The sequence below is a fragment of the Pinus tabuliformis genome, chromosome 6 (genome assembly GCF_031772625.1).
Source record: "Pinus tabuliformis cultivar Carrire ecotype Pingquan chromosome 6, CPIR1, whole genome shotgun sequence".
NCBI classification, from domain to species: domain Eukaryota; kingdom Viridiplantae; phylum Streptophyta; class Pinopsida; order Pinales; family Pinaceae; genus Pinus; species Pinus tabuliformis.
Window position 1 is genome coordinate 1,687,122,881 of NC_142292.1, and position 22,145 is coordinate 1,687,145,025.

Genomic DNA, 22,145 nt, shown 5'->3' on the forward strand with positions numbered 1-22,145 from the left:
TCATGCAACTAGAGATCATACATGAATGAAGATAACATATTCAAATTTGTTTATGTTTTTTTCTCCAAGATATAATTGTTGGATGATTGGTAGCTTATGGTATTTCGTGCTATGTATTTAGGCTTAGGATATGTATTGATCAACTTGATAGGACATGATGGGGATTTTAAAAGGCTTGATATTTTCTCCTTTTCGTGGATGGTTGTACTGCAAAACAACCCATTTTTTAATGCACAATTGTGCATATCCAAAATGTAATCTTCACAATTCTTTAATAAAAACTGATATTTTTCTTGAAAAATAATCTTATAGTTTTTATCCATTTATCTCATTAACTTACATATAAAATATCTATACATATTTTCAAGGTATAAAATATACAACAAAATTTTTCATAATATACCCCTTTAGGTATCATTAAAATAATATATTATGTTTTCTATACACATTAAAACAAGTGCAATATGCATGATTGCTACTTGGTTCCTATGTCTTATGCAAAAATTAGTTTATAGAAGTAATCCCCGTAAGAATAATTAAAGGGTAGTATAATATAGAATTTAAATAAAGTAATTATTTAAGAAAATCAAAACTTATTTTCGAAAATTGTATGATAAAATAATTGCAAATATAGGTGGTTATGATGTTTTGATTATACCTATGTCTGCCAACTATTAATAGAAAGAAAATAAGTTACTAAATATATAATTAATTCTAATTTTTAAATCCAACATTAAAATAGAATTTATATAGATTGAGATTTTTTTTTGTAAGCTTAAGTAGATCATCCTTTTCTATTTATATATAAACAAACTGAAACCACATACAGTTAATAGGTGGCCTCAACTTGCCCAGTGGGAAACCAAGTCTGTTGGCCACCGATGCACATTGTAAGCCATCGAAAAATGATAAGTTATTTATATTTCTACCCAAGCAATGTATACATAAGTATTTAAGAACCAGTCTATAGTCTTAGATACCATAAGCATGCATGTAAAAGAAAGCTAGCCACTAAAAAACAAAAAAAAATGAGCTATACTTGTGCTCAGTTATTCTTTGAGGTCTCCCAGTTCTGACTCACCTGTTGCTGGATCTTCAGCTGAATCTTCGGGTATTGGTGTCATTTCGATAATGCATGGTATGTGTCGTTGGATACGATCCAGTCTAATGTCATGTTCACAGAGCTGGAACTAGATATTTTGTAGGTCCTTTTTTCAGTCTGGCATGTCTCTCATGATCACACCCATCCCCATGGACACCTGTTCCATTGCTTGTCCTGCCAGCCTTTTCATGATCCAATACAGATGTAAGGTCAGTTTGAATTGGGATAGTCTCCCTCTGGTGTTCCCAGGATCTGGAATGTGTTCTTTCCATTCCTCCATTTCATCCTCGGAGTCCTCTTCCATAATTCGGTCCTCCATTTCTTCTATAGTTTTGTGGATCCCTGCATCTATTCCTTCCTTATATGCTTTCATTGCCTCCCTGACAGTCTCATCTATGGATCTTCTCCCTCTCCTCTATTCCGAGGTTCCCGAGTCCTTTGAATGAGGACCAGATTTTCCTCGTCCTCCGCGGCCTCTTCCTCTAGCTGGACGCGCCATGTCGCAGTTGTCTACTACCTGTTCATAGTGATCACAGTTCAATGTCAAGAGAATAAAACCATTACCAGTCCAAATTCCATTTGCCTCGTGGAGTTTTTGTTCGCTGTCACTGACTCCCCTCTGCCCGCACTCCGTTACTCCCAGGCATTCAGATGAAACAAGGGTGGGCTTCACCTTCTCCCTGCTCAACACATCCTACCCCTCGGTCAAACCCAACATGATCTCGATCACTCCTCCACTATCCCTTCCTCCCACATTGAGGTCCCTTAGGCTAACCCATTCCCTGTTCAACCCCGGTAAAGCTTGCAAAGGGAGCTTCGCGCTGAGACTCTCCTCCCTCCCCCTGTCTTGCATGCCATCACCACTCCCTACCCTCGCAGCGCTACTGCCTCTGCACACCACCCATTCCTTACTTAGCTTCTTGCCTAGCTGCCCCTCCCAAGCTTGCTCTTCTTTGCTGCCATATCTCCCCCTATCTACCCAAAAATTTGGCCTGAAGAACTTCGCTGGACCCTCAATCCTCCATTCCACCCTAATAAAATCCTCTCTATCCTTGCTAGCCTTTTCCCTGAGCAAAATGCGCCACTCCCTATTAGCTTCTATAACCTCAAGCCTGACCAGCGGTGACATAGAGCTAAAGGGCCCCTCTTCCTCACTGTTTCTGCTCAGCATAATCTCTCCCTGTGGTATTTCCTTCCCGACAGGGCACAATTCTCTTCCCCCACCCGGCATGCTGGACTTTCCTTTACTAATTACAAAAAGAAAACAATTAACGTACCTGTGGTTGCTATGCCTGCTTGTTGAATGCGAGTATGGCTGGTCCTCCGCTCTCATTCTCCCGCTACCTTGCAATCTATCTATCCTCCCTTCTCTACGCTCCCTCTCATACTTTGCCTTACCTACCTGTCGTCCCATCCACCTTACGCAGTCGTCCTTACCACCTCTTCTCTTACCTGCGTACCAAATGCCACTTCTCCCTTCTGACATACGGGATGCCACCACGCCCTGAAATATAAGCGTGTGGGCAGTGGTAGGCAGTCCTCTCACCTCCTGGCCCTTGACATCCATTATTCCATTCATTACCCACTCCATCACCCTGATTGGGGGATATAGATTGAGATTATTAATATCAAAAATAATTTTAATATAATTGATTATTTAAATATTTAATATAAATTATTTTATTTTACTAAAAGAAAAATAATGAATCCACTTTAAACATAAAAAACAAAAAAAAACCATGAATGTTAATGTTTACCGTCAATGTCAATTACGTTATGTTAATTAACGTGAATGTTTTTCGTTCCTGATGTCCTGTTCTTACAATGTAATACATTAATACTATGGTTAACAAAGCTTATATTTATTATACTTTTCAAATTTTATTATTTCATAACAACATTTTTTTAGTTTTAGATTATTCATTTATTATTTGCAAAGCCTTGATGATTTCCAATGAGAGATCATTTTATTTAAATGGGTTTGGGTTAAATAGTTTGCAATTCTTACTATTTTTTTTAATCAAAGTTTAATAGATATTTAGATTCTTTCCAAAATAGATTTCATGGATATAAATGTAGTTTTAATTTCATTATTTATCAGTGTTGGATTATTTATGAGTGTTGGATATTAAATTGTAATTTTGAGAAATTTATGTCAAAATTTCTTATAAAATTGACTAGGAAAAATTACACCTAAAAGAAATAAAAGAACATCAAATTCAAGGTACATGAAAAACATACATAACTCAAGTATACATATGAGAAAATGTCAAAATTTATTATAAAAATGGCTATGAAAAATTACACCTAAAAGAAATAAAAGCATGCAAAAATTCAAGGTAAATTAAGTTTTTGCAATATTTTCAAGCCCCTCCCAAAGCAAGCAAGCATTACTAATGTAATCTTGTTGGGACTTTCTTTCCCCAGCTTAATGAATGATGAAAATAATCAATCTCTCATTGGTTAAATGTCCAAGGCACACTTACATAAAGTTCTTCAAAACTTATAAAGGGATTAACTTGACTTTTGATTGAAGCCAAAGGGAGGGGTGAATTAAAGAGTGCCATAATTTCCAGTGAATTAGCCATCACACGTATTTTCTTTGTGGATGACATTGTTTTATCCTAGTGAAGCTCCAAGTTTGATTTTTCACTCGCCAATAAGGATACATGTAGGCTCATAAATATTCATAAGTCAACTTTATCAGCAGTGGGATTGTTTAGGCAAAAGCTCATAAAGTCTCATAATCCATTTCCTTTTCACACAAATATTTTTTATGATGAGATAAAATATATGGGATTTCATCCGTGTTAGTTTTTGTAGCATCATCAGTGTTCTAGTCTCGAAAATTTGTGGAGAGGCTAAAACACACGAGTTTTTCATATCTCGTAAATTATTTATGGAAATTCCACCTAGAAAAGTCTCAATTATGTTATTAGCCTATTTTTAAACATTTCCAAATTTTAATCTTAAGAAAAAAATTTCAACAATTTTAATTGAGAAAGCTGTTAATCCTGTAGAAAGTCACACAGATCGATCCAGAAATAACCTCAGCCATCAATTATGTTTTAATCTTTTCCATTAAGAGTCCCAAGAAGAAATTATAAGAGGAGCCCGATGGGTAGATGGAGAATATACACTTGAGATTGATTTCCTTTGGAAATTCAATTTCGAGCCAGAGAAGGGAAGAAAATGTAGAACATTCAGCTTGGAATACATGTCCCATGACCCTGGTTTTATTTTTTATTTACATAGAAAATCAACAAGGAGTTGTTACAGCTCCAACCCCCTGGTTTATAGGCTCCATCCTAAAGGATGTTCCAACGCCCTAGTTTACCAGCTCCAAATGGAAGGACACTCCAATGCCCTATGCAGGCTCCAACCTTCCCTAACACCACCCTGTTGGCTTGAAGTGTTATCAGGCTCCAACTTGAAGGAGACTCCACTCTCCTACCTTACACCACCTTGCCACCCTACTCTGCAAGCTAGCACTTTCCTTGGAGGCTCCAACCTTCATCTCACCACGACAATGGCTATGGAAATTGGCAAAGGAAATGTGGCAATAATTGGCATTTTATTTATGAAAATAATGGAAAATAGGAGAAAATGAAGGTGAAAGGCCACATAATTGCATGTGAGGAAAATCTAAGGAAAATGAAGAAAACAGAGGCCTCAATGATAAAAAGGCTTTTGGGGATTAGTTCGTAGCCTTTTGTCAGTTTAGTTTTGGATCTCTCATTTCATTCTCTCGCACTCCTTCACACTTAGAGAATTCTTGGAGCATGTTTGAAGCACTCTGGTATTCACTTTGATTTGGAGAAAGAAGGTAAGTGCAAGGGAACAATTGGATCAATAGCTACAACGAGATTCCTTTGCAGGTATCGAGTTGCATGTATGATTTCCTTGCTAATTTCAGCATGCATGGTATATACATGTGGTTATTTGGTTAAGATATATCATTGGCATGGAGGATTGCTTGGATTGACAACCCTAACCTTGCCATTTTCTAGATAGCCATGATGTTCTAGTTTTTTCCACTTGATTGTTTTCTTATTGGTGCTCATAATTCCTTATGGTTGTGGGTTTGCACAAATGCTCTGGAATCCTTGGAACAACTTGGGTTGAGTTACTAGTCTTGGAGCCTAGGTTGGGAAAAATGCTTTGGAGCCCTTAGTGGGTTGAGTTACCAATCCTTGGAGCTGGTGATCCAGGTGGATATCGGTGGCCACCCGCCTATTCCACCTAGACCTCGATTCGTTTCATCAATTTCCTTGATTATAGCAACATTTGCTATATTTAGCCATTTTTCGGGTCCTGAACTTCCGGAGTTGTTTTGACCTCCTAAAAAACATTTTTTGAGGTTTGCAATAGACCCATATCCATAAGAAAGTGCCTACCACAAATCTGTAGTACTCAGAGAGATACTTCCAACGAGTTATCACACACACCAAATGAAGATCATATGACCAAGTTACAACCCTAAGAAGTTGGCTGCCTAACTAACCCCAACAAGACCCAAAAACTTTTGACATTCCATATCCAAGGGCTAAGGTTTTGGTTGTTTATGGTTTTCCTTTGTTGTTCAATAATAAAAAGGCCCTTGAGCCTCATTTTAACATAGTTCAGAGGAATGTAGTCCCCAAATCTCTTCTTAGAGATAAGCTACCATCATGTAAGCTAATTTATTTCCTTTATGCTTATAAGCATCTATAAATTCTTTCATATTAATGAAATGACGATTTATTTCTGTTGCATCTTTGTGTTTATGTTTAGATCTGTATTTTGTTGTGTTTTTTTATATGTCTAGATCAGTGGTATCATATTGATATGCTCTTTTCTTTGTTTCTATTTACATGTCCCCAACGAGGTTAAGGTATAAGGAGTTAGGGCTCGAACAGGTTGAACCTTTTCAAGACCATGCTCACAAACTCCGATGACCTCCCATGGTGGAATAAAAGAAAGACAAGGGAGCAGGAGATCCTTTTAAAATATTTCTCGAGGAAGCCCTCGAGCGACAGAGGAATGCGATGATGGAATACTTTGCCCAAAGCCTTCGACGACTACCGATAAGTGACACATATTCATCCAACAACTATTCTAGAGGTGTCACTCCCTTTAAAGTACAATTCAACTTTGGCATGTTGTATGAGGAACCTAATTATATTCTTTATTCAGAGGTCTTGTTTCAGCCACGTTTGGATCCCAATCCTCGACGAGGGGCTATGGGGGGGCTTCCCCCCCAACTATTTCTGCCTAGGGGGTCCAAGGGGGGGGGACTGCATATTTGGAGACCCCCCCTTATGAGGGTTCAGGGTCAACGCGTCCGAAGCTAAAAATAGATTAAAGTTTGCCTTGTAAAATGTTGTAATTTCGTAGTCAATCTGGGTCATTCATTAGGCGAATGATCTGACGATAGAATTTATGTTTAATTTATGGTTTTTTTCCCTAGAAGGCAACCCTCGGTTTATATGAGGGAATTGTATTGTGGTTGTGTATTATTATTCTGAGAGAGAGAGAGAGAGAGAGAGAGAGAGAGAGAGAGAGAGGAGATTGTGTGAGAGAGAAGATGAAATTACAACAGATCTGCAATAGGTTGTATCTCTTCATTTTGTTGGATAATATAAAAGGAAGCACTGGTTGTTTCTCCATGGACATAGCCCAAATTGGGTGGACCACATATATTTATGTCTCTCTTGTTTTATGAATTTTTATATTTGTGTTTCCACAATATTTTGTGAATTTCATTGCTTCGTTAATTAATTTCTAATAACCGGTATCAAAGTGAAGGTTTATTTGGCTGATAAACTCGTAGGGGAGAAGGGTTCCTAGTTTGAGCGGGAGAAATGGCAGAAGATGGTAGGTTTAGGGTCGAAAAATTTAACGACAAAAACTACCATTTGTGGAAGATGCATACGAAATATTATCTGTATCACAAAGATTTGTACCTACCATTGAGCGGAAAAATCAAACAAGTCGACAAGTATGATAGACGTAGAATAGGCAATTTTTGATAGAAAGGCACTAGGAACAATATGGTTGTGTTTGGCAATGCCGGTGGCATTCAACATTTCAAAAGAAACGAAAACAGAAGGTTTAATGATGGCATTGGCCAAACTATATGAAAAACCCTCAGCCTCAAATAAGGTATTTCTTATGAAGCATCTATTTAATATGAAGATATCAGAAGGTGGATTTGTTGTTGATTATTTAAATGAATTTAACACAGTTATCGGTCAATTAAGTTCTGTAGGGGTCAATTTTGATGATGAACTTAGGGCTATGTTATTTATGTGCTCATTTCCAGAAAATTGGAATGGCCTAGTTATGGCTATTAGTAAATCTATCTCTAGATATAGTACTTTAAAGTTTGACGATGTTGTTGGTGCCATCCTTAGCGAGGAAATGTGACGGAAAAGCTTCAATGAGACATCAGGTAATGCTTTGACTGTAGAGACTAAGGAAAAAAAAATGGAAAGAGGAGGGAGCCCAGGAAATATCACTAAATCAAGGAAAGACATATCCAAATCCAGATCAAGGATAGTGTGTTGGAAATGTCGGAAGAAAGGACACCTGAAGAAAGATTGCAAATATCGAAAGGTAAAAGAAGGAGATGGACAATAAGAGAACAATCATGAAGCAAATGTGATAGGTGATGTGTTGCAAGATTCTTTGATTCTTTCATTAGAGAATATTATTGATGCCTGGGTGGTAGATTTAGGGGCCTCATTCCATGCCACACCTGATAGGAAACATTTTCATGACTATGTTCAAGGATATCTTGGATAGGTTTGTTTGGGTGATGATAAAACCTGTAAAATCGTTGGAATGGGTAAGGTTTTTATAAAGAAACAGAATGGAAACCAATAGTTACTGAAGGAGGTAGGGCATGTTTCAGGTCTAAAGAAAAATCCAATTTCAACATGGTAGTTGGGAGGTGAAGGTTGTATAACTACTTTTATAGACAAAAACTGGAAGGTCACTGAAGGATCCTTGGTAATAGCAAAAGGATAAAAGGTTGGTACAATATATCTATGCAATAGTAGAGTAGATACAACACTCTGGCATCATAGGCTCAGGCACATGAGTGAGAAGGAAATGCAAATTCTTCACTCAAGATATTTGTTACCAGGTCTGAAGCATGTTGATTTGGATTGTGTGAAAATTTTGTTTATGGAAAATAGAAGAGAGTCAGATTTATTAGAGTTGGGAAGGAAAAGAAGAGCAAAAAATTAGAGCTTGTGCATACAAATGTATGGGGACCTGCTCAGGTATCACCTCTCAGTGGCTATTGCTATGATGTTACTTTTATTGACGATGCAACTAGGAAAACTTGGATTTATTGTATTCGAAATAAATCTGATGTGTTTGATACTTTCAAGAAATGGAAAGCTTTGGTTGAGATTGAGACAGGAAAGAAATTGAAGTGTCTCAGATTAGACAATGGAGGTGAATATTGTAGCAAAGTGTTTGATAAATACCATTCAGAGCATGGAATTCACAAAGAGAAGACAACTCGAGGAACACCAAAGAAAAATGGCGTGTCAGAAAGGATGAACAAGACAATCATGGAGCTTGCAAAGTGCATGAGATTAGTGTGCAAGATTGCCCTTACAATTTTGGGCAAACGTTGTAGATATTGTTGTCTATCTAATAAACAAAGGGCCTTCAAGTTCCTTAGATGGTGGTATTCCAGAGGCGGCACAGACAAGTAAAAAGATAAACTACTCATTTTTAAAGACTTTCGGTTGTGAAGCCTTTGTCCACATCAATATAAAAAAGAATACGCACCACTTGATGAGGTCACAAAAAAAGTAAAGGTACCTGAAAATCATAATGATCAGTTGCCACAATAACAACAAAAAAAACCACAACAGCAACAGGCACCTCATACACCTGAAAAGTGATGTTAGAAGATATACTAGGATAAATAGACCCCCAGAACGATACTCTCCTCCATTATATTATGTATTATTGACTGATTATGGTGAACCGGAAAGATATGAAGAAGCAATGCAAGTAGAAATTGGGAAGAAGTGGGAGTAAGCCATGGAAGAAGAGATGGAGTCCATGATGCATAACCAAACTTGGGACTTAGTCAAGTTGTCTGTAGGTAAAACAACATTGCAGAATAAATGGTTTTATAGGTTGAAGGAAGAATATGGAGGTAGACAAAGGTATAAGGCCGGACTTTTGGTGAAGGGGTTTGCACAAAAGAAAGGTATAGACTTTGATGGAATTTTTTCTCCTGTTGTTAAAATGACTTCAATCAAAACTATTTTAAGTCTAGTGCCAACAAAAGATTTGCATCTTGAGCAGTTAGATGTAAAGACAACTTTTCTCCATATGTCTTTGGAGGAAGAAATATATATGCAACAGCCACAAGGGTATGAGGTCAAAGGGAAGGAGAAATTAGTGTGCAAATTGAAGAAGAGCTTGTATGGCTTAAAACGGGCTCCAAGGCAGTGATATCTAAAATTTGACTAGTTTATGTATGAACAAGGTTATACTAGATGTCACTCTGATCGTTGTGTTTATCTTAAAAAGAAAAACGATGTCAACTATAATATATTGTTATTATATGTAGATGACATGCTTATTGCAGCGTCTAACATGTAGGAAATAAATGTACTCAAAGGTAAATTGGCAAATTAATTTGCAATGAAGGATTTGAGCGCTACAAAATAAATCCTTGGTATGAGAATAACTATAGATAGGAAAAATCACAAATTAACATTGTCTCAGAGTAAGTACATAGAAAAGGTGTTGGAAATATTTAATATGCAGAATGCAAAACCAGTTAGTACACCTTTGGCTAGACATTTCAAACTAAGTAAGGAGATGTGTCCCAAAACTCAGGAAGAGATGGATTATATGTGTAAAGTTCCATGTGCATCAACAATTGGAATCTTAATGTATGCAATGGTCTGCACAAGGCCTGATATTGCACATGTAGTGGGAGTTGTAAGAAAATATATGAACAATCCAGGAAAAGAGCATTGGATGGCAGTGAAGTGGATTCACAGGTATTTGATAGGTACCACAAATCAAGAATTATGCTTTGGTGGTTCAAACATTACTCTACAGGGATATGTTGATGTAGATATGGCAGGTAATAGAGATAACATGAGGAGCACCACAGGGTATGTGTTTATTATAGGTGGAACAACTATTAATTGGGTTTCAAAATTGCAAAACATTGTTGCACTTTCAACAACAGAAGCAGAGTATATTGTTGCTACAGAGGCTAGTAAAGAAATGATTTGGTTACAAAGGTTTATCGATGAATTGGGAAAGAAGCAGGAGATGGGAAGGTTGTAATATCCCTAACCCAGAATATTCCTTAAACCCTAGCAAAATCTCAACCAGAAAAACGTACAAGTGGTATAGTAGCCAAGAAAATCACAGAGATATAATAACAGTAGTGCAACAACAATAATGGATATGAAATATAAACAGATACTCAAGAAATGCAGCGAGAAATGATAAGCCATTTTATTATACTGAGTAGAGAAATGAGTACAGGAGATGATCAGGAAGATGGCACCTCAACTTGCACAAGGCAAGTGAAGAAATACACTCAGAATAGCAAAGGAATGGATTTTCTCTGAACTGTGTCCCAACTGTTGGAAAATTGTTGTGCTGCTACTGCTGCTAAAAATCAAAGGGGTGTTTGGGGTTGTTCCCCTCCTTAGAAAAGGCTGAAAATCTGGAATCAGACTCTACTCAAGAAACCCAGAAAAACCCAGAAGGCTTTTCTGAAATGGCCGACCTCCGAAAATCACCCCCTTGGGGATCTGCGCAGTCCCTCAATGCTCTACGCTGCCACTGAAGAACCCCTCTAGAACTCTGCCTGAACTCTGCCAAAAATCCTCCAATATGCAAGGGCTGGTCCCCTACTCAATCACCCAGCATAAATCCTCCAGCAAAACCCCAATCCAAAACTCCTACCAGAAAGAACTGTGTCACCCCTCTTAGTGTTGCGCAGTCATCCCAAGATGCTCAATCCTCCTACCCAAAATGCTGCTGAAACTACTGCAAAATACTGATGGAAATACCTTGCCCGAGCAGGCACTCGAAGTCCCCCGGGGCTAAGGGTGAGACCTCCAAACGGAGACACTCAGTGCACTAAACAGTGCTGCAAACTAGCTAAACAGCCAACATGCTCTAGTCGAAGTGACTAGCTCAAATGCACATAATCGGATGATCAAAATGGGGAGGCTTCTCTCTCCTTTATAGCCTTTTCCTCTCTCAATCCCAAGGCCCACATCCTCCAACGTAATTGCTTTCTTGCCACGTGTTTCTTCCCTTCTGCGCAGTCCCTCCAAGTGTCTGCATGGGCTCCATCTCTGCATCCCACTTTGGCCCCCTTAGCTCCCCTTTAAGTCACAACATTGTGCTACTAGGAAGTGACTTTTATTCTAAAAGTGAGTTATGTCCCCTTTTCTCACCTTTTTATTTATAAATAACTATAGAAGGCAAAATTGAGCAAAATCGAATATTCCAATTAGCCATGGTCAATTAGGAATATTACAGTCTCCCCCGGCAAAATGTTGCTTGTCCTCAAGCAACTGAAGTGATGCATACTACAAGATTTTCTCACTCTCCCAAGTGGCATCCTCATCTGGCAAATTCTTCCACCTCGCCAAAAATTCCCGGACCGTCCTGCTTCGCCACTGCCTCTCCCTGGTATCAATAATAACCTATGTCTGCAACACCAAATGCCCCTCATCATCCATGGGTGGTAGCTCATCTGTCACTGTCACCTGCTACCCCAATGCATTCTTCAGGCGTGATACATGAAAAATGTTATGAATCTTGGTGCCTTTGGGCAGCTCCAACTCATATGCAACCTATCCAGTATGGCCCATAAAAGCGGGGCTTGAGCTTCTTAGCCCCCTTCTACTTCAGTGACAACTATCGGTATGGTTGTAATCGTAGGTAGACCATGTCCCATACCTCAAACTGTCTCTCCACCCAACCCCTGTCGGCATACAACTTCTGTTGGTTCTGCGTTGTAGCCATGATATCCTTGAGAGCTTGGAGGATATCCTAACTCTCTTCGATCCAAATCTTGGCTCTAGGAGCCTTGCTATCACCAAACATCACATCAGAAAAAGATAAAGGATGATACCCATATAAGGCGTAGAATGGTGACATACCAATGGACATGTGATGTGTAGTGTTGTAGCAGTACTTCCCCAGATGCAGCCACTTCAGCCATGCTCGTTGCTGCCCACTGACATAGTTACGCAAGTAGCCCTCCAACCACTTGCTAACTATCTCTATCTGCCCGTCCGTCTGTGGGTGATAACTGGTACTCGGTGTCAACTCCGTCCCCACCAACCGGAAAATTTTCTGCCAAACCCCGCCCATGAAACGGTTGTCCCTGTCACTGACGATGGTCTTAGGAAGACCATGTAGCCTGAAGATCTCTCTGAAGAATAGCTCAGCCACCTATGCTGATATATAGTGTGCGGATATGGCAAAAAAATGTGCATACTTTGTCAGTCGGTCAATGATGACAAAGATACAATCCTTGCCCTGTACCATGGGCAACCCTATGATGAAGTCCATCAAAATACTCTCCCATTTCCCCTCCGGAACGGGAAGAGGCTACAATAATCCCGTGGTATGGCTGATCTCTCCCTTGTTCCTATAGCAAACATCGCACTCCTGAATATGCTGGAGTACGTCCTCCTTGAGGCCCTTCCATGAGAACCTCTCTCTGATGGCCCTGTAGGTTCTGGTAAACCCCTAGTGGCCTGCCAATGGTGAATCATGTGATGCCTGTAGTATCTTCTTCTCGAGCTGAGACCCCTCAGTCAAGAAGATCCGGTCCTTGTAATAGATGATCTCATCAACCACCTTTTACCTATCATCTGCCACCTACCCATCCAGAACCTCACATGCAAACCTGTCCTTGGAGTACTCTACTAAGAGTCAAGCCCTCCAGTCTGTATCCAAGCTCATAAGAGACAACGTGGTTGGTCTATGTGAAAGGGAATCTGCTACCATGTTGTTCTTACCATTGACATACTCAATGTCAAATTCATATGCTTGGATCTTACTGATCCACTTATGTTGCCTCTCCTGTAGCTGCTTGTGGTCCAAAAAGAACCTAAGGCTATTGTGATCAGTCCTCACCCTAAACTTGTTACCTACCAAAGGCTGCCAAAACTTGGGCAATGCATGCATGATGGCCAGCATCTCCTTGTCGTATATAGAATACAACATCTCGTGCGGAAGGAGCTTCCGGCTCTCAAAGGCTATAGGGTGTCCTCCCTGCATCAATATTGCGCTGATCCCCTCTCCCGATGCATCACACTCCAAAACAAATGGTTGCGTAAAATATGGCAGTGTAAGCACCGAGCAGCTGCTCATAACCTCCTTGAGCCTATCAAAGGCTCGATGTGTTGTATCTGTCCAACTGAACGCCCCCTTCCTCATCAAATCCATCAGGGGTGCAGCAAGTTGTGAGAAACTCTTGACGAACTTCCAGTAGTAGGGGCAAATGCCAATGAATCCTTGAAGTTCTGTCACGTTCCTCAGCTCTAGCCATTATCTGATGGCCCTGATCTTCTCCTCGTGGACTCTCACTCCGTCCACTCCTATGATGTGTCCCAAGTACAACATCTCCATCAACCCAAACTCACACTTGGAGAGCTTGGCATAGAACTGTTGCTCCTCCAAGATACACAACACTGTCTCTATATGCTGGAGATGTTCCTCCCAAGTCATGCTGTAAATGAGGATATCATCAAAGAATACCAACACAAACTTCCTCGAGTGACTACGGAAGATGTGATTCATGCAGGACTGAAATGTAGCGGGGGCGTTGGTTAGCCCAAAGGGCATCACCAAGAAATCAAAGTGCCCATAGTGACACCTAAAAGCAGTCTTGGGAATGTCCTGCTCCCTCACGTGAATCTGATGGTACCCAGATCTCAAATCAATCTTTGAGAAGAACCATGCTCCTCCCAACTCATCCATCAACTCGTCGATCCTGGGTATGGGGTACCTGTTCTTCAATGTCTTCTTGTTTAGGGCCCTGTAGTCAATGCACATCCTCAATGTGTCGTCCTTCTTCTTCACCAACACCATGGAAGAAGCAAAAGGACTTGTACTCGGCCGAATGTGCCCAAGAGCCAGCAACTCCTGAATGGCCCGCTCAATCTCATCCCGATAGGCCTTGGGATGCCTATAGGGGGTAGTAATCACTGCCTGTATACCCTGCTCAAGCTCAATGGTGTGCTCAAACCCTTGGTCCGGTGGTTGTCCTGGCGAAATCTCCCCAAACACTATGGCATACCAGTCAAGGATGGACTGTATCTCTGGATGTACCGTCTGCCCTGTAGTCCCTGCCTCTAATGCACGCAACTCCACTGCCCACTCTATGTCTCCCTTCCAGAAGACTACCTCCATCTGATGAGCCGAAACAATGTGAGGCGGATATGTGTGTTGACCCCATATCATCTCATGCCTCCCTGTCTTCTCATCGTCCCACTCCATTTCTAGGGTCTTCCAATCTGTCGTGACCTTCCCTAGAGTGACAAGCCATTGAACACCTAGTATTACATTGGTGTCCAGAATATTGACCACGAAAAAGTGGTCAATCAGTGTGTAGGTGCCCATCGTCACTTATAGCTCTAGAACATAACGAGCACACATCATGGTCTGATCTCCTGGGACCAAAACTGAAGCTCTCTATTTGTATGCCTCTCCGCTCAACCATCTGTGCATTGATGAAGTTGTGGGTTGCCCCACTGTCAACCAAAACCGATACTCGCTGGCCACGTACTGTCCCCCCTACGCGTAGCGTCAAATACTTGGGAACTCCTCGCAATGCTGCAAGGGCACCTCCAGTACGTGTGAAAGATGCACCACTTGCTACTGGCGATGGAGGTGGCAAAGGTCCCTGCACAACATGACTATCTCCTACCTCCACATAATCCTCATCATCCTCTTCCCCACTGCTCTCAGAGAAGACCTCAATAAAATGTGCTTTGCTAGTAGCAAATCTATGTCCTGGTGCCCACAGCTCCTGACAGGTGAAGCACAACCACTTCTTCTTCAGCTCTCTCATGGCATCATCATCAATCTATGCTTATCCTGGATTCCCCTTTGGATGTGGAATCCTCACATCCATCCCCTTAGACTGGAAAGTTTGTCTCTGGGGGTAAGGTGTCCGGGTCCTGGGTAAGACATCCTGTAAATTCCGGGTCCTGCTAATGGCGCCCTGGAGTGTGGCTGGTCTAGTGGATCAGACTAAACCCTGAAGTGGATCTGCTAACCCCTCAACATACATATAGATCCTCCGTGTCATGGATAGATCTGGCACCATCACTGAGACCCTCAAGAAATCTGCAATGTAGGTCTCTGGGCTCCCTGTCTGTTTGAACCTCGTCATATCAACAAAATGTTGCTCTAGATCCCTCCGATCAAATTGCTCCATCAATCTCCTGGTGAACTCGGCATAAGTCATCACTATGGAGTGTCTGAGTATAACCATCCCATGAAACCACCAATCCTCAGCCTCACCATCCAAATGCAACGTTGCCACCTTGATGGCATCTGTCTCGACATCTGGTTAAGCTGGAAATAAATGTCTAGCTTCTCCACCCAAGACTTTGTCGAACTGTTTGATGAACCATCAAACATAGGCAAGTGGAATCTACTCGTTGCACGGTGGGTGTCACCATCATGGTAATGCCGGTACCCTCTGTGATGGTCGCGGGGTTTACTATCCCACTGGAGCTGAACAAAGTCTCTAAATGAAATAGCATCCCTGAACTCTTGCCCATAGGCCTGGTACTCTGCAAAATAATCGCCCATATGACCGGGCTTTTCCTCTGCTGGGCTCCAGCCCCCGTGTCTGCTCCTAAGAAAGTTGGCATGATAGAGCATGTAGGGGCATGCGAGGCCACCTGCTGCGCAATATCACGTTGCTCTGGAAAATGATGGGATGCACCTGATCCCTCACCAATCTGAAAAACCCGTGGGCTCTCCTGTTTTCTGACCTCTACTATTATGAATCTCTGCCCCATCACCTCAATCTGCCTTGATAGGTCCTGTACTGATTTGAGGAGCGTATCCATAAATCTTTTCCCGTCCTCATCTACCATTGGGTCCTTCTACTCTGTGTCCACCACAGGCTCCTCCTGTTCTGCGTCCACTACCAGAACACAGTCTCCCTCTTCGTTAGTATTTTCCATCCTACGCCCAGTGTCTCTGTATCTCCTACCTCTGTAACAGATATAGGATTTTTCCCCCAGTGTCATAGATTGCTAGCTCCACAGGCTAAGCCAGATCTATGCTCTGATACCACTGTAATATCCCTAACCCTGAATGTTCCTTAAACCCCAACAAAATCTCAACCAGAAAAACGTACAAGTGGTATAGTAGCCGAGAAAATCACATAGATATAATAACAGTAGTGCAACAACAATAATGGATGTGAAATATAAACAGATATTCAAGAAATGCTGCGAGAAATGCTAAGCCATTTTATTATACTGAGTATAAAAATGAGTACGGGAGGTGATCAGGAAGATGGCACCTCAACTTGCACAAGGCAAGTGAAGAAATACACTCAGAATAGCAAAGGAATGGCTTTTCTCTAAACTGCGTCCCAGCTGTTGGAAAACTGTCGTGCTGCTACTGCTACTGAAAGTAAAATGGGTGTTTGGGGCTATTCCCCTCCTTAGAAAAGGCCAAAACTCTGGAATCAGACTCTACTCAAGAAACCCATAAAAATCCAGAAGGCTTTTCTGAAATGGCCGACCTCCGAAAATCACCCCCTTGGGGATCTGCGCAGTCCCTCAATGCTCTGCGCTGCCACTGAAGAAACCCCTATAGAACTCTGCCTGAACTCTGCCAAAAATCCTCCAATATGCAAGGGTTGGTCCCCTGCTCAATCACCTAGCATAAATCCTCTAGAAAAACCCCAATCCAAAACTCCTACGAGAAAGAACTGTGTCACCCCTCTTAATGTTACGCAGTCATCCCAAGATGCTCAATCCTCCTGCCCAAAATTCTGTTGAAACTACTGCAAAATACTGATGGAAATACCTTGCCCGAGCAAGCACTCAAAGTCCCCTGGGGCTAAGGGTGAGATCTCCGAACGGAGACACTCAATGCACTAAACAGTGCTGCAGACTAGCTAAACAGTTAGTGTGCCCTAAGTCAAAATGACTAGTTCAAATGCACATAATCGGATGATCAAAATGGGTGGCTTCTCTCTCCTTTATAGCCTTTGCCTCTCTCAATCGCAAGGCCCACCTCCTCCAACGTAAATCCTTTCTTGCCACATGTTTCTTCCCTTCTGTGCAGTCTCTCCAAGTGTCTGTGTGGGCTCCATCTCTGCGTCCCCCTTTGGCCCCCTTGGCTCCCCTTTAAGTCACGACGTTGTGCTACTAGGAAGTGAATTTTATTCTAAAAGTGAGTTATGTCCCCTTTTCTCACCTTTTTTATTTATAAATAACTATAGAAGACAAATTGAGAAAAATCGAATATTCCAATTAGCCATGGCTAATTAGGAATATTACAAAGGTTATACAGTGACATCCAGAGTGTCATTTAGCTTGCAAAGAACTCGGAATTTCATTCCAAGACTAAAAATATACAACTCAAGTACCATTTCATATGGTCAGTGTTGGAAGATGGACAGTTGAAGCTCGAAAAGATAACACTAGTCAAAATCTTGCAAATATGTTAACAAAAGTTGTAACCAGGGAGAAACTGAGATTCTACTCAGTTTCAATTGGTCTTCAAGAATGGTGATGAAGGTGAAAAACAACCAGGTCCAAATTGGAAGCATTCTCTAGCAAGTGAAGTAGCGATGGAGTTGATATAATCAATCTCTAAGTGGGAGATTGTTAGTTGTGGAGCCTGATTATCTTCTTGATTCAGAGGTCTTATTTCAGTCGTGTTTGGATCCAAATCTTCTATGTGAGGGCTTGAATCTCCCATTATTGTTGCCTAAGGGGTCTAAGGGGGGTGTGGAAGCATGTTTGGAGCCATGCCCCCCACCACCCCCCAACAAGGGTTCGGGGGTAGCGCCCGCGAAGCTAAAAATAGATGAAAATTTTCCTTGTAAAATATTGTAATTTCGTAGTCAATATGATTTGTTCATTAGGCGGATGATTTGATGGTGGAAGTTATGTTTAATTTAGTGTTTTTTTCCCTAGAAGGCAACCCTCATTTTATATGAGGGAATTTTGTTACGGCTATGTATTATTATTTTGAGAGAGAGAGAGAGAGAGACGAGGCTGTGTGAGAGCAAAGAGGAAATTACAACAGATCTGTTGTAGGTTGTATTTCTTCATTTTGCTCGATAATATAAAGGAAGGACTAGTTGTTTCTTCGTGGACATGGCCCAAATAGGTGACCACGTATATCTGTGTCTCTCTTGTTTCATGCATTTTTGTATTTGTGTTTTCGCAATATCTTGTTTATTTCATTGCTCCGTTAATTAATTTTTAACATGAAACCTGACATTCCCATATTTGAAGGCCAGATAGATGCATACGCCATAGATAGATGGTTAAATTTGTTGGAAGGATATTTTTTAGTTCATGACTTTCCAGTCAGGAAATGATTACTTTTACAATCCTCAAAGTCGCCCCCCATGTCAAGGGTTGGTGTGAAACCTACTATAAATAAAAGGACGAGAGGGTACGCTCAATGTTTTCAACCACACCCATTTGGAATTATTTTTGAGATGCAATCAAGGAGCAATATTACCCTGTCGAGAGCTACGAAGATAAATACATAAAGTGGACCACCTTATGACAGGGAAGGGACTAAGACATGCTAGTGTTCACAAATATTTTTCATACCCTTTGCACGAAGTTGGGTATTGTTGATGCCTCGAAAATCGCTGCAACAACATGGGGGAAAACCACCCAGTTGGGGACTTGAATACTGTCCCTTTTCCGTTTGGAATAATGGCTCTGACTGGATATAATGGAACCAGTTTCCCAATAAAAATGTGATAGAATGGATAGAGTGTTTATAACCAAAACTAAGTGATGGATCCGGGTGATTTATAAACTGAAATACATGTACATTATTCTATCTATTACCCGGGTTTACTTATGTTTATGCGATCTAGAATAATTGTCCTTAGTGCATGATAATAAAGATCAATCAAACACTTACAGAAATGAAAAGCATTTAAGATAAATATTTTGATTAAATAGTTAATCAAAATAATTGATGAAACTCGTATCACAATCAAATAATGTTAAAAATCACTATATATGGATTAAAGATGACAATTCTAACATGTCTAGAAGAGAATTAATGTAGAACTGCATTAGAAAAGATACATATAACAAACAATATAAATAGGAATGACTATTAATTCATAAAAATAAAAATAAAAAACAAAAATACAATGATAAAAGTACCTTAGGCATATTACTCCGCTCATGAAAGAAATAGTTATGGTCCAGTCTTTCTCATTAAGATGGTTTCAAAAGTACAAAAGTGAAAGCTTCCAAAGTATTTCCTTATAAAATTTGGGGACCCTTTCTTTATAGACATGAAAGGGTTTATATAGCAAAAATAAAATATAAAAATAGACAATACATAAAAAGTGTTGAGGAGGTTGAAACAACTCTCCTTAAAATAAGAGACAATAATACATAAATAGAAGTTGTTTGAAATGACAAGCTCATGAATGAAATTGTGTCTATTCTTTCATTTTGTAGATATCTAACATTGGCTTAGCTTCAGGGGGTTGACATGTCCTCATGCGTAGCTATCCAATGTACACTGCATCTGAAAGTGCAGGAAACATATGAGTGGATGAGTCAGCAAGGTAATGGAGCATTAGCCATTAGCTATGTGGCTTCACCAGATATTTCCAGTACATCTCCCAGTCAACTTTTGTCAACTTTTTAAATGCTTCTTCCTTTGCCTTTGAAATTTCTTGCCATTGCCTTTCCAAAACTTTAATATCAGGGAGATTACCAGGTGGGCATTCTCGAACCAGGTTGGCCTTATGCAAGTTATCATTGATAGTTCCAATGGTGTTATTGGTAGCATCATTTGCCCTGGAGACTGCTCTTTCTACCTATTTCAAATGAATGTCCCAATCAATAAAGAGGATTTCCTTTTGAGATTCCTCTATTCTGGGAAGGTCTGCTGCTCTGCCTTTTGGCGTATCTTGCCGTGTTATAAATCTTGAGATTTGATCATTAATGTCATTGGAAGTCACCCTCAGATCGGATGATTGATTCATTAGTGAATCACTTTTGACACATAGTGGATTGATGATAGATAACTCTTGAAGAACATTGCTTGTTGCTTTGATAACAGTGTGTTTAGTTCCAATGCTTCCTTTACAAAGTCTTCAACTTTAGGATTGTCTCTCAACTGATCAAGTGAAAATTGGAGCTATCGGATTTGAGTATCCTTAGTATTGGTCTATGCCTGATGTTGGATCTTTAATTGATCAAAGCTCTAATGGAGTTGAGACAAATGTGTCTTGACTTGTTGATGAATACTTTGTCTTTCCTCTACCAATTGTTGTTCCAACTTTTGAAGTCTTTCTTCCTTTTCTTGATTATTTGTCGAACATATGTTGCTTTATCAATTGTAGCAGATGCATAAACACCTGCAAACTGTGACAACTTTCTTAAATTATTTGAAGGATCAGATTGTGTATCCTTCTGTTGTGGCCACCAACAACCCCCCTTCTTATTTAGTATTAGCAATAACACTAAATAAGTGGGGACCCTTAGTAAAAATTCAAAAATTCAATTAAAACTCGTGTATTTTAATCCTTAAGAAAACATCGCATCACGCAAAGACCGAGAGGACATTTCCTTATGAGTAAAAATGATAAACTGCGAAAGTGCAACGTGAATTTCATCGCATCGCATGTATTAAGAAAACACTCATATTGGAATGACCTTAAAAATCGCCGATGGCCGATATCGCATATCGCATAAAAAACACATAACCATTTAACAATTATAACAATCTTGTGATAGCGTGATGCTACGATCTGCGATCTTGTGATCGCGCGATACAGCAATCTGCGATTCTGCGATAAGCGCGATCGAGCAACCCTGCGATAACACATCTTAATGAAAAATGTGATAATGCGATACTGCGATGATGCGATGCTGCGATGCGAATCGCAGAAACTGTCCATCGCAGATTTTCCCCGACTCAACATTCAAGAAACGCTGTCCATAAACCAAAAAATTGGATACGCGCTTTAATGAAAATTAATGAATGATATGCCAAGTGTTAATGAAAGACAGTTTTGTGTTTTTCGAAGAGTCGGTTCACGTCAAGTGGCATGTTTTTGTACATCTGTAGAGCTTAGAGCTTTCTTGTCAATTTTTATTATCATTACTCTCTCCTCATGTGTGAACTGCAGGAACGAAAAACAGAAACAACATGAAGCAATGTGCAGGAAGCAATAAAGGAAAAGGGTAAAGCTCCAAATGCTCAGAAAAAGAGAAGAGACGCCCTCATGAACGGATATCGCATGCAATAGAGCCAAAAATTCCAGAGCGCTGTTGAGCTATCCATTACAGATCTTTTAGTCAGAGCCATGGTTGAATGAGTAGTTGAACAATGCTGATATCAACAGGAGATTTAATGCTCAAGGTCAGAAGCTCACGAAAGCAGTATGTTTACAAAATTTTGAAGCTTATACCCGGTGAAGGAAAAGGCGCTAAAGGCGAAAAACACACCAGAAAGGCCCGAATCAAAGAACGGAGGTAGTTTCTGATGTGCGATTAGCGCTGCAGTTTCTGATGCGCGATTAGCGCCTAGCGCTAATCGCGCATTGCTGAGAAAATTTCTCAAAAAGAAAAGTCCCTAATTGTTCAGTCACTCGAAAGCCCGGAAAACACAAGAAAGCAAAGGCACAATCAATTCGAGGATTAACCAAGTAGAACTTGGATTATTAGTGGACATACATAGTAAATCCACATAGCCAGAGGATGATTCTCAAGTATATCTTCTATTTTGCTGAAAAGATGTTGCCAACTCTTACCATTTCTGTTTTCTTAGCTCAACC